Source organism: Hermetia illucens, chromosome 3 (genome assembly GCF_905115235.1).
Source record: "Hermetia illucens chromosome 3, iHerIll2.2.curated.20191125, whole genome shotgun sequence".
In the NCBI taxonomy this organism is placed as follows: Eukaryota; Metazoa; Arthropoda; class Insecta; order Diptera; family Stratiomyidae; genus Hermetia; species Hermetia illucens.
In genome coordinates, this window is record NC_051851.1 from 41,143,955 (window position 1) to 41,155,560 (window position 11,606).

General features: G+C 40.5%; 1 protein-coding gene across 2 annotated transcripts in view; it reads right to left on the minus strand.

Moving 5' to 3' along the window:
• LOC119652779 overlaps positions 1-9,549 on the minus strand; it is a 55,914-nt gene extending 46,365 nt beyond the window's left edge. The window contains exon 1 of one of the 2 annotated variants that reach the window (XM_038057091.1): positions 9,244-9,549. The gene's annotated coding sequence lies outside the window, so the exon portion shown is untranslated. The remainder of the gene's footprint in view (positions 1-9,243) is intronic. The other variant, XM_038057090.1, reaches the window with a different exon arrangement.
• Positions 9,550-11,606: the final 2,057 nt, after the last annotated feature.

The window sequence follows — 11,606 nt, forward strand, 5'->3', positions numbered from 1 at the left end:
GAAGGCGAGTTTCCCGCCCCTAAAAACGGGACAAGCTGTACCAACTGGTCCTTCAAGTAGGGGGTTCGGTAGGGCTGACAACTCTAGACGGAAAACAACATGTTACGAAGCCACAACAGCAGTCTCGGATTGGACGGATTATACAATGGTGATCCCGGCAACGACAAAGGAATAAGGATTTGCGCATTTTCTCATGGAACGCGCACCCCTTGTACAGAGATGAAGCTGTTGAGCAGCTAGCCGAAACCCTGTCCCATTAAAGAGCTGATGTAACAGCGTTAAGGAGATGCGTTGGACAGGGACCGGTGGCCATCTAGTAAAACATTTGCTCGGAGTAGGTTTCTTACTGAGCCAAAAAATGAAACCTGCTGTTATCGGCTTTGAAAACATAAGCGAACAGCCCTCCGCGACAACTATAAGATGAAAATGAATGCCGCAATAACCGCAGTCAACAGAGGTCCTGGAGATGAAGCATCAACACATGATTTTCACAATCACCTGAAGAACGTTACGATTGATAAGGCCACAAACATATTTGGTCCCAGCCGCAAAAAGAGTCGGAACTGCTAGTATGACGATGAATGTAAGCTAGCTACGGAACGCATATGGGCTTATTGGAGCGATGGGTTAAGTACATTGATGAGCTACTGAACAACCAGAACATCGGCGAATTAGAGGTCCCGCCAACTGAAGACGACGGATAATTACTGTCACCACCAAGTATAGAAGAAACAGTCCGTGCAACTCATCGGCTTAAAAATCATAAGTCTCCAGGAGCCGATGGAATTACAGCCAAATTGGTTATATATGGAGGCGACCAATTACACCAAGTGGTTCATCTACTTGTGCTCAAGGTGTGGGACAATGAACCAATGTCTGAACGACTGGCAACGAGGCATTATCTGTTTCATACATAACACGGGAGATATCACACAGTGCAGCAATTATAGAGGTATCACGTTTCTGAGTACCATCTATAAGATATTCTCCGCTATTTTGCTAGGCCGGAAAGCTCCATACGCCCAGAACATCATTGGCCCATACCAAAGAGGCTTCACTCCAGGCAAATCATCAACAGAGTTTAGATATTGTCTTCTATTTGTAGTTAAGTCTAAAATTGATAGACCAGTAGCTTACTCCAAACTACAATTTTATTGTATAGTGCATATATATTTCGGGAGCAACTTACTCCCTTCATCAGTACAAAGCTAGGAGTAGCTTGGAGTAGTAGTTGTAGTAGTAGAATAGTAGTTTGGAGTAATCTACTGGTCTATCAATTTCAAATCAGCAACTGATCAGATTTTCTCTCTGCGGCAAGCGATGGGAAAACTGTTGGAATATGAACAACAGTTGCACCATCTATTCATCGACTTTAAAGCCGCCTATGATAGCATAGCCAGGGTAAATCTGTACACGGTCATGAGAGAATTCGGTATCCCGACGAAATTAATAAGACTCACTAGGCTGACCCTGACCAATGTGCGAGGCCAGATAAAAGCAGCAGGATCACTTTCAAGACCATTCGACATCAACAACGGTCTACGACAAGGGGATGCGCTATCATGCGTCCTCTTCAACCTGGCCCTCGAGAAAGTGATCCGTGATGCTGAGGTGAATGCAAGAGGTACGATCCTCTTTAAGTCCACCCAACTACTGGCCTATGCTGATGATATCGGCATCATGGGAAGAACCACCCGAGACGTACAAACTGCCTTCATCCAGATCGAACAGGCGGCGATAAACGCGAGATTTTGGGCTGCACATCAATGAAGGCAAGACAAAGTATATGGTGGCAACGTCAGCACCGAAAACCAACCAACCAACAACATCAAACTGCACTGGTCAAACGAGGAGAATAAAGATAGGAGACTACAACTTTGAGACCGTTGATAATTTCTCCTATTTAGAGTCGAAAATCACACCCGATAACAGCTACGATAATGAAACCCGCGCACGGTTGTTGGCTGCCAACAGAGCCTATTTCAGCTTATAAAAACTGTCCCCCTCGAAACGTCTCACCATAGGGTCAAAGCTCTTACTGTATAAGACAATGATCTTACCAGTCCTCATGTAGTCCTCGGAAACTTGGGTTCTTAACAAGAAAAATTGCGAACTCTTGGCCGCGTTCGAGAGAAGAATCCTCAGAAGAATTTTTGGCCCCCTACGTGAGGATGGACGATTCCGTAGCATACATAATTTCGAAATCTATGAACGATATCATGACCGTTAGGTTGTGGATAAAATCCGGCTCAATAAGTTACGGTGGGTGGGTCACTTAATCCGTATGGATGATAATGATCCAGTCCTGAAAGTGTATAAGGGCAATTTCTATGGTAGAAAAAGAAGACGAGGCAGCCCCTACCTGAGATAGAGCGATGGCGTAGGTCAGGACGCCAGGCAGTTTTAGGGATATCGAATTGGTGGACCTCGCCGCAAAACCGGGATGTCTGGAGTTCCTTATTAAGGCAGGCCTAGACCGGAGACCGGTTGTTGTGCCGTGATTGATGATGATGATGAAGAAACCTACTCCGGGTACATGGTTTACTGGATGGCCACTATAATATATAAGCTAGTGGCTCTTCTCCAGGAAACCGCTCCCTATCCCGAGCACCTCTCGTAATGGATCCTTAGGTAACGTTTTTTTTTACCGGAATTAAAGTGACAAGGGGCCCGAAAACGGTGGCAATTTAAGAGCTGGTCAAATCAAACCAGTAATTAAAATTTAAAATAAGATAAACCGATAGCCGATTCGTCTCCGAGTCATTTTCAAGATTTCTGGCACATCATTTTCTTTTATTCATTCATGAACTCATTAATGGACTTGTGAATATTCTGGAAGCATATAACATGAAACATGAATGAAAAAGAGTGAATGGAATGTACCAATATCGCAAAGCAGAATATTGATGACGAAGACTCAAGTATCCATTTCGGGCAGGGAAAGGAATGCGAGCAGCGAATATGAATATGTACGTTCTGGAGGAGATGAAGACAGTGAAATTTACTTGGGAAAGGTAATTACATCATAAATATCATATGTACCATTATAAATGTTTTTTTTTTCTGGTTCTTAAAATATGTATCTGAACACTGAAAAAATGGACCATCTGAAGCTTATCAAGAGTCACCTTTAACCCCACTGTCAAAGAATATTAACACTTAAAAGATTTACACTTAACGAACTCCAAAAATATCGCCACTTACAAAAATAACAACATAAACAACACAATTTGACCCCAACGAAAAAAGCGGACCAGAATGATTCCAACTCCAAGCTTGCTTCCCCCAAAAATTCAAAAACAACAAACAACACTAAGAAGACATGCACAATGTCCATCGACCACATTCCCGGTGATTTGTGATCCCGGAAAATAGAAACATTGTTCCTGGAAAAGTTTTCTTGTTGCCTACACCTGTTCCCTAATGTACGATATACGGGCCGACGTAGAGAGAATTATAGGTGGACTTCTAACAAAAGTCGTGGAGACACTCGATTACGACATTGCAAAATAGCTAATGTTATTTATGCTCTCCCGATGAGCACATTATAAATTTTCATTCAACAGAATTTTTCAAGCATTTTTCCGAATAGTTTTCGGATTAAGTTGTACGTGATCAAATGCCCAATGAGTTTTATGAGGTGAGCTCGATTGGGGACTGATGAGTTAATAAAGTGGTTCTGACATCTGATTGGAAGGGGATGTTTCATAAAAATTAATGAATTATCAAGAGAAAACAAAGGGAGTGCTAATTTTCAATGTTTTGATCATAGTCATAAGTGAATTTAACTACAAAAAGATCAGATATGCCAACGAATAATATCTGAATTCTCTCACGTACCAAATAATAAACTCATTATCATTTACGTACTTATGACTAATTTGATGGACATTCAGTGCTCATGAACTGTAACAATGTGTGACTGAAAAAGCCAGTACCCCTAACAGTTTACATTAAAAAGAATCGAAAAAAAGATAATTCTCCCCAGATGATTCAGAGGAAACCGCAAGTTCATTCAACGGCAAACACGATTGTGTACATTTTAAGCAGAAATACCCACTGAGTCCTCTCATCATCATCAACGACGCAACAACCGGTCGTCCTCTATGATAATTAAATATGGTCTAGGGTTACTCATTCCAAAGAATTCCACACTTTACCTATATATCCTAATCTACCTATATATCCTAATCTGATTAAACAAATTTAGACTATATTTGTCAACCTATAAAATTTATCAAAAAATGCTTCTGAACAAACAATAGAAGCTTCTAAGTGATGTCACTTTCAATTACCTTACTTCCAATGCAATTTAAGGTTAATTATCGTTAAAGTACAATTATTTCCTTATCTATTATCTACAAGTTAATATTGTATCTATAGTGTCCACAAACTCGGTGCATATGTGCCGTATTATATGATGACGACAGTTTTTGCAATCATTGTATATCCGATATAATTATGATTATTATTTTCATATAATAAAGCGAGTTTCCATGAAACACGCAAATAATCTACATGAAAAGTGGCAAAAACTATCTTTTGAATAAGTCGGGAAACCGGAAGCTGGACGCTTCAGATATTCAAGGTTTGGGGGTTTCTTTTGTATGGGGGTGCACGACTTCATTTCATTGTAAGTAGCTATAATTCCCCCTCGGACACCACCTTGTCGTGGTGAGGGAGTCTGTAGTAGTTTACCAGTACACTAAGAGTGTCCAAAATATGAATATGGAAACGTAGGATTTAAACTCTCCAAGTGGTAAGAAGTCACAGACTTCGAATCCACCCGGGATCATGAGCAATCATGTTGCGGCCGAGGCGCGGATTTCGGCGGCCTCACCACATTTATACCCCCTATAGATAAATCTGTAGAAGGCATGCTTTCCGACTCAGTGGAAAGCTTGCATTTAGTGCCTACGGCGAAGTTAGCCAGAAAAGAAAGTACGGTAACTCTCAACTTGGGAAAAACTGGAAATCCGACTACGGGCCGGAAGAGGAAGACTCGGCACAAGGGAACTTCGGCCATTAAAAAGGGGGAACTACAGACTGAATCCTGCCTGTCAGAACCTTCTCCTTCACCCTTACCGGGAAGAGCGGAAGAAAGGGAAACTGGTGACGTGGATGTTACTGGTTTAACGTCGGTATGTGGAAATGGATCCAAACTGCCCGGACACCCTGAACCTGGAAAGACCCCAAGCCGGTGGCAGAAGAGAGCGCTGCGAAGGAAGATGAAGCACCTTGGGAATGAGGACATGGAGGTGGCTGTACCACTAGGTGCGGTAACGTTCTGAGAAATCGGATGCAAGGAAGCGGAATCCCAGGCGGAAGGTGGGGATTAACTGGAAACCCCGGTGATATCCACACTGGACGCACGAGACTCTTCTGTCAGCGGTAATACGCGCAAGAAGCGTAAGACCAACACATCTGCTGTGGCCAAGGCTTTATTGTCCTCCACACCAGGGCCTATATCCATGCGTCCCGCGGCGATTAGGACCGGTGTGCCGGGAGCTCATCAAATCAGCGATGGAAACCTCAATGAAGCTGGTCCCTCCCATAGGAATACGGACACGAAGACAGGAAGGAAGAGTTGTTCTGACTGCTGCCGTGGGAGTTTCCTCCAAGGATGGCAAATTGTCTTTCCGGGAATGCTTGCGGAAAAAAATGCTGGAGCCTGGAACAAAGTCACGATTTAGCAATCAAGATTTTCGCGATGGGTTTCTCCATTTGGAGCTCATTGACGAGGCTGCCTTTAAGTGGCTCCAGCAGGCAATCCCCCCCTTTGAGTTCCGGCGGTCGGCTCAAGTTTACTATTGTAAACACTGAGCTACGCAGGACAGAACATATCAGATATTGGTTACCTGGCTCTCGAAAAAAGGCAGAGGACGTCATTCGTATGCTGGGTGAACAAAACCCGGACATGGACTTCCGACACTGGAGGATAAAGTTTATCAATACCAGGAAGGACAAATCTACAAACGTGGAGGGATTCAACTTAGTATTGGAACTAGACCAAAAAAGTCTGAATGTGGTCAAGGGAAGTCACCATATGGTGCTCCACATTTTCCCAGATAGACTGAAATTCAGTCATATCAGGAAACTGTAGAGCTCCATTTTGAGAGCGAAGAACAATGATGGTCTTTGACTCACACAATATAGAGCAAATCGCAGTATCTTTGGTGCGCTCTCCCACAATGGAGCTGCGGGCGGAGGATAGTGCATACAGCGGCAGAACCCCCGTATAGGGGTTCGCACTGGTGAAGGGACTACAGGGTGAACCCTACCTGCTAGTAACTTCCCCTGCACCTTCCAAAGAAAAGGCGGAAGAAAGGGAAGCCAGAGTTAACGGAACTTGATGCCAGTTCGAGTGATCTACATTTGATTTACGTAGAAATCAGACACCGCAAACCAGTCAAAGTGCTAAGTGAAAAACAGACGAATGCTCTGCGGGATGAGATGAGATTTTTCATGGATGAGGACATGGAAGCTGCGGTACCTCCCAACGCTGCTTTTCTCAGAGAAATCAAACACAAGGGAATCGAGTCTCTGGCGGTACGGTGTGGGGGGAAACCCCGCTACACGCGGACTGCGGCAAACGCTTCTCCCTGTTTTCCATAGCACATTAGACTAAGTTTATGTCGAAAAACACAAAGGCTCTACCTGCAGCATGCCAAAAGCTCCTTCTATCTGTTGGTAGTGAGATTGACAAAGCTGCAGGACTTGCCCTACATTTTTCTGGTGCAAGAGCCGTGGGTTCGATTTAACAGAATCTGTGGCATTGGATCAGCAAAGGGAACTAGGCTCTTCTACGATAAAAGATCCATAGGACCGAGAGCTTGCGTCCTGATGTCAAGACGGTTAGAGGCAATCATCTTGAAACAGTTCTGTTCCCAGGATTTAGCTACGGTCTAGCTAGATGAGAGGAAAAACATCATAGTTGCCTTCGCTTATTTACCCTATGATTCTTTTTATGCTCTACCGACACAAGAGCTTAGGGATCTGGTGGCGTATACAGAATTAAGTGATCTCGAACTCTTAATAGGTTGCGATGCGAATGCTTAACATATTTGTTGGGGCAGTAGCAAATGCAATCCAAGAGGAGAGAAGCTATTTGCTTTCATCACTTCAGCTGGTCTTATGACTGCAAACGTAGGGTGCGCCCCTATGTTCGTGGGACCGAGAAGAAGCGAAGTAATTGACCTAACAATCTGTACCTCAAAAGTGTTAGAGTTGATTACACACTAGCGAGTGCAAGACGAGTTTTCAATGTCAGATCACCGATACCTAGAGAAGTGGCAGGGGGAAAGTTGACGGTTCTTGTAACCCGTTCAACACGCAAGTGCTGCAAGGGGAACTGGAACACTGCGAAAGCGATTGTTACCCATGAACAGGTGAGAGCTACTATACTGTCCTTTGAGCTTTTCAAAGCACTTGGCATGGATGGCATCTATCCAGCAGATATTGACATTCATAGTCTTGAATTTGCAAAGAAGCGACAATTTTGACCTATTATAACTTTGCCAATAATAATGCTATTTCCACCAAACTTGACAGAATTATGCTTTATATAGTCTATATTAATGCAAACCGCGCTGGTGCTAGGATGAACTTAAGGGGGTCATCCCGTGTGTCGGATCCGCGGAACCGAATTTTTTTTTTGGCAATTGTATCTAGATATAGTGTAAAATATATTGGCAAAGTGATTTTTTGACATTCGGAGTCGTTCGGAAATCATAGTGTTAAACACGTGATAAGTCACATGCCAGATTTATGTTGATCGCCGTAATAAAGCTCGTATTTATCGGTCCGAATGACATTCGAATGACTTCGCTAAAAGGACAAGAATTGAAGCCAAGCCTGTACATGTGTTTCATAAAGAAACCTAAGGTTTATGGACTAGGTATAGCTGATTAATTGTCAGTTAAAGTTTCATGGTTAAAAATTGCATTCTACTTTTTAAATGAGTTTTTCTCGAAACTGCATGTTGAAAATCGGCTGCCACCATAGTCCAAAATGTGTCCAACGAAATTCTTTGAAATTTTCACGACTTATTCAGATCATATTTCTACGGTCTGCAAACTAGGATAATTGCGATTCATTCAATAGTTTATTTTTTCATTGAAAAAGCGGTAAAAAAACACCAAAATTAAAAAAAAAAAAAGTTTAACACGGCACCAAAAATTTAATTTTTAATATTTTTTAATAATCCTAGTTTGCGGACTGCACGTTAAAATGCTGTTTACTTTTTTTCTTTAAGATGATCGTAGCGCCCTCTAGCGTGGCAGCAGAAAAACACCTTTTTTTGGAGATCATCATCATCAACGGCGCAACAACCGATATCCGGTCTAAGCCTGCCTTAATTAGGAACTCCAGACATCCCGGTTTTGCGAATTATGTGATCAGGCTGGAAAAATTACTATGCAGGCTCAAGATATAATTAAATCTATGGTGAAAAATTCGTATTTGTATCTTTCTCCAGTTCTTCACAAAAAATTTATTAAAAAAGCCAAAAAAACGGCCTTCACACGGGTTGACCCCCTTAAGAAGATCAACTAGGCATCAACGTAGGTTTTCATTGTGCTTCACGAAATGCTTAATGATTTCCAGCTCTGTTTCCGTTTTCATTTTTAAAATTATGTTAGCAGCATCTCCCGTAGGGTTATTAACCGGAAATTTATTTCAGTTCTGTTTGCATCAAATTTATTAACTTAAAGCCATTGCATAATGCATGCATCTGTATTTCGAAAGTGCATATAGGTATGAACCTGCGAGCTTTCTTCACCATATGGATATAAACATATGGATATGTGTCACATTACTAATAATATATTTCCCAGTCCATCTATCAATTAGAATTGTATGCACTTCCTCCTAGCGTCTATCCCTCAGTCCACTATTGCCATTAACTACCAATTCCAAGGAAACACATCGTTCACTCAGTCATATAACAACATGAATCCTCATAAACTTTCATCTAGAAAAACACATACAAAAGTCAATGCGAAAACCTAAACATAAGTTTGATTGCACATCCGCGATTACAAAAATGTAATCAATAAATAAAGACTAATTTCATGTGTGAATAATTATTTTCGTAGCAATTCGCAGTCGGCACAGCTGCGGCCAAAATTTCCCAAACAAAAGTGCGGCCTACATTTGCGGTGTGATGTGGTCTGATGATCTAATTTTAATTTGATTAGCCAAACAAGAACCGAACAATTTACAATTTAATCAACTATCACTCACATCAGTCGGAAAAATTTATTTTCACTATTTCTTGACGAATATACGCACACGTTTGTGTTAGTAATTATTTTTTCATGTTTTCCTTGATAACTTCCCGTGGCTTTCCTTTGTCGATTATTCTATAAAATTCATTCTTCCCACCGATTTACGATCATCAAAAGGCTAAAGCGATAATTATGCAGTTTCATCAAAATAAACTTTTCACTCGCTGCGAAAACCCGGGAAAGCACGTTAAATAAACACGAAATATTTCTGCAGGAAATAATTAACAAGGAAAGGTGCGGCTACCGATTAGTCATCAGAATCAAGACTAAAAGCCACGCTCCTTTTGGCTTCCTAGAAGCACGTCAAAAAAGTTGATGGCATCATCGACATAAAGTTTTTCTTAAAGTTCTGAAAGTGCGCAAGTCCTTGCATTGGTGAGGAGCGTGAACGTGAATGAAGAAAACAACAACCCCTAATTCTTGCTCTTACTCCCCTTATGAGCGCAAAACTTGAAACAGGTTCCAGGGAAAAGCCGCTCTGAGTCCTTCTTCAAATTCCTTTGTAGACGTTTCGCGTTGAAATCTTTCATAAGATCTTAGTCGTGTGTGTCGCTCATTGAGTGGATAAGGCAGGAACAATTCAAGGTGTACTCGGCAACATAACGAGGTATTGGGAATTGTTCCGCATGAGAGCCCTTAGTGCCAATGAACTTGAATGATTTTGTACATATGTATATGGTTAAGGAAGGGATACATAACTAAGTCCATAGTGTAGTGTAGCACTGAACACTTAATCAAAAGGATCTACCATATATGAATGCAACATATGTTCGAAATAAAACTATAAACTTTATTATGCCTTAGATTAGTAGAAGTTGCTTTGGATTGGATTTTCCCTGTGAAATCTTTTCGCTTCCTTCATTAACCCTTTGATAAAATTTAGTAACTGAATCCCTCATTTTTCCTAAAATTTCTCGCCATTAAAATAAACTATTTTGCCACTTTCTATCTGGAACTCCCATAATTTATTTTGAGCTGAACCATCAAATTGTCCACCATAAAACGCACCACTTCAAACGAAAACTACATGCGTAACAACGTGTAAAAGCAATAAGCTGGAAAGTCATTAAAATTTGGAATCATCAACTTCATATTGAAAGCTGATGATGTCTGGAAAATTATGAAATATTCCTGGACTGGTTGCCAAAAATGTAGGATCTCACGTGTTGGATGTTGATGGGAAGGTACAATTCTGGCTCTTCGCCAAATATTCCACTTTCTTAATTAATTATGTTTTTATAGCAGGAATTCTTTTTGAAATTTTTCGAATTAATTATTATGTTTTCAGATATAATTTACAAAATCTGATATTTGTTTTGAAGGTGGCAACTAAAAATAAAATGTGATAGCAATTAGTTATGAAGTGGATGAGGAGATAGTTGTTGATATCAATGCTTTCAACAATTTTATTTGAAAACAAATTGTGTTGAATTGCTTCCATCACGCACAACGTAAATATTTGAGTTTACGTTCTTTAAGTTCCATTCTAATATCTTCGTTATTGTATCTTAGACACAAATGAATGTATTTTGAGACATTAAAATAATAGGAACAGGTCTTTTATACGATATGCACTTGATTGCTTAGGTTGAAAGCTTCGAATTGTTTAGAACAATGGCAAAAGTGCCTGCTATTATTTTATTATACTTAATTAGAGGAAATATTTCAACGTTTCCAGAATCAGATTAGGTTAATTTAGCTAATTTGTAAAGTCTCCTATTCACCTCGGGATGCTCATATTTTCTTTTCATTTGCTTTGTTTCATAGAAATTATATGAGACATTTGTTTCGTTATCACAACAATAGGTGTTGCGTTAGTTGTACTTCTAATGCTTACTGTACGTATGATCTATGCTATTTCTTTGACTTGCTCTCACTATCCCTATAGGATAGCATTTTCACAACTTCCGCAGCCACAAATTCTAAATCTTGTATTGCTTGTAAAATTATTAAATTTATATTTGCTTCTTTTAAATTTTATTGGGACGCTTAATACTTTTTGGTTTCTCTAGTCCTAATTGTCTTCTTCTCCAAATCTATGTCCATATAATCAAAGTCTATGGCTCGATAAAAGAGCAAACAAATAATTAAACTCCTCCACGTCCAAACGACAACCGTGGTTCTTTTGCTCCTCCTTGGATCTCAAATTCTTCTGACATATGATTTGTGCCATATTTCGTTCTGATAAAAACTATTAGTTTCTATTAACAGCAGATACACTGCCTTTAACTCTAGATAACCTGCCTGTTTCACGTTTCTTCTTTTCTTCAGCCTTTGTCCCGTTCACAAGCAGAGTCGGCTCGTCGTGATCGTTTGCGT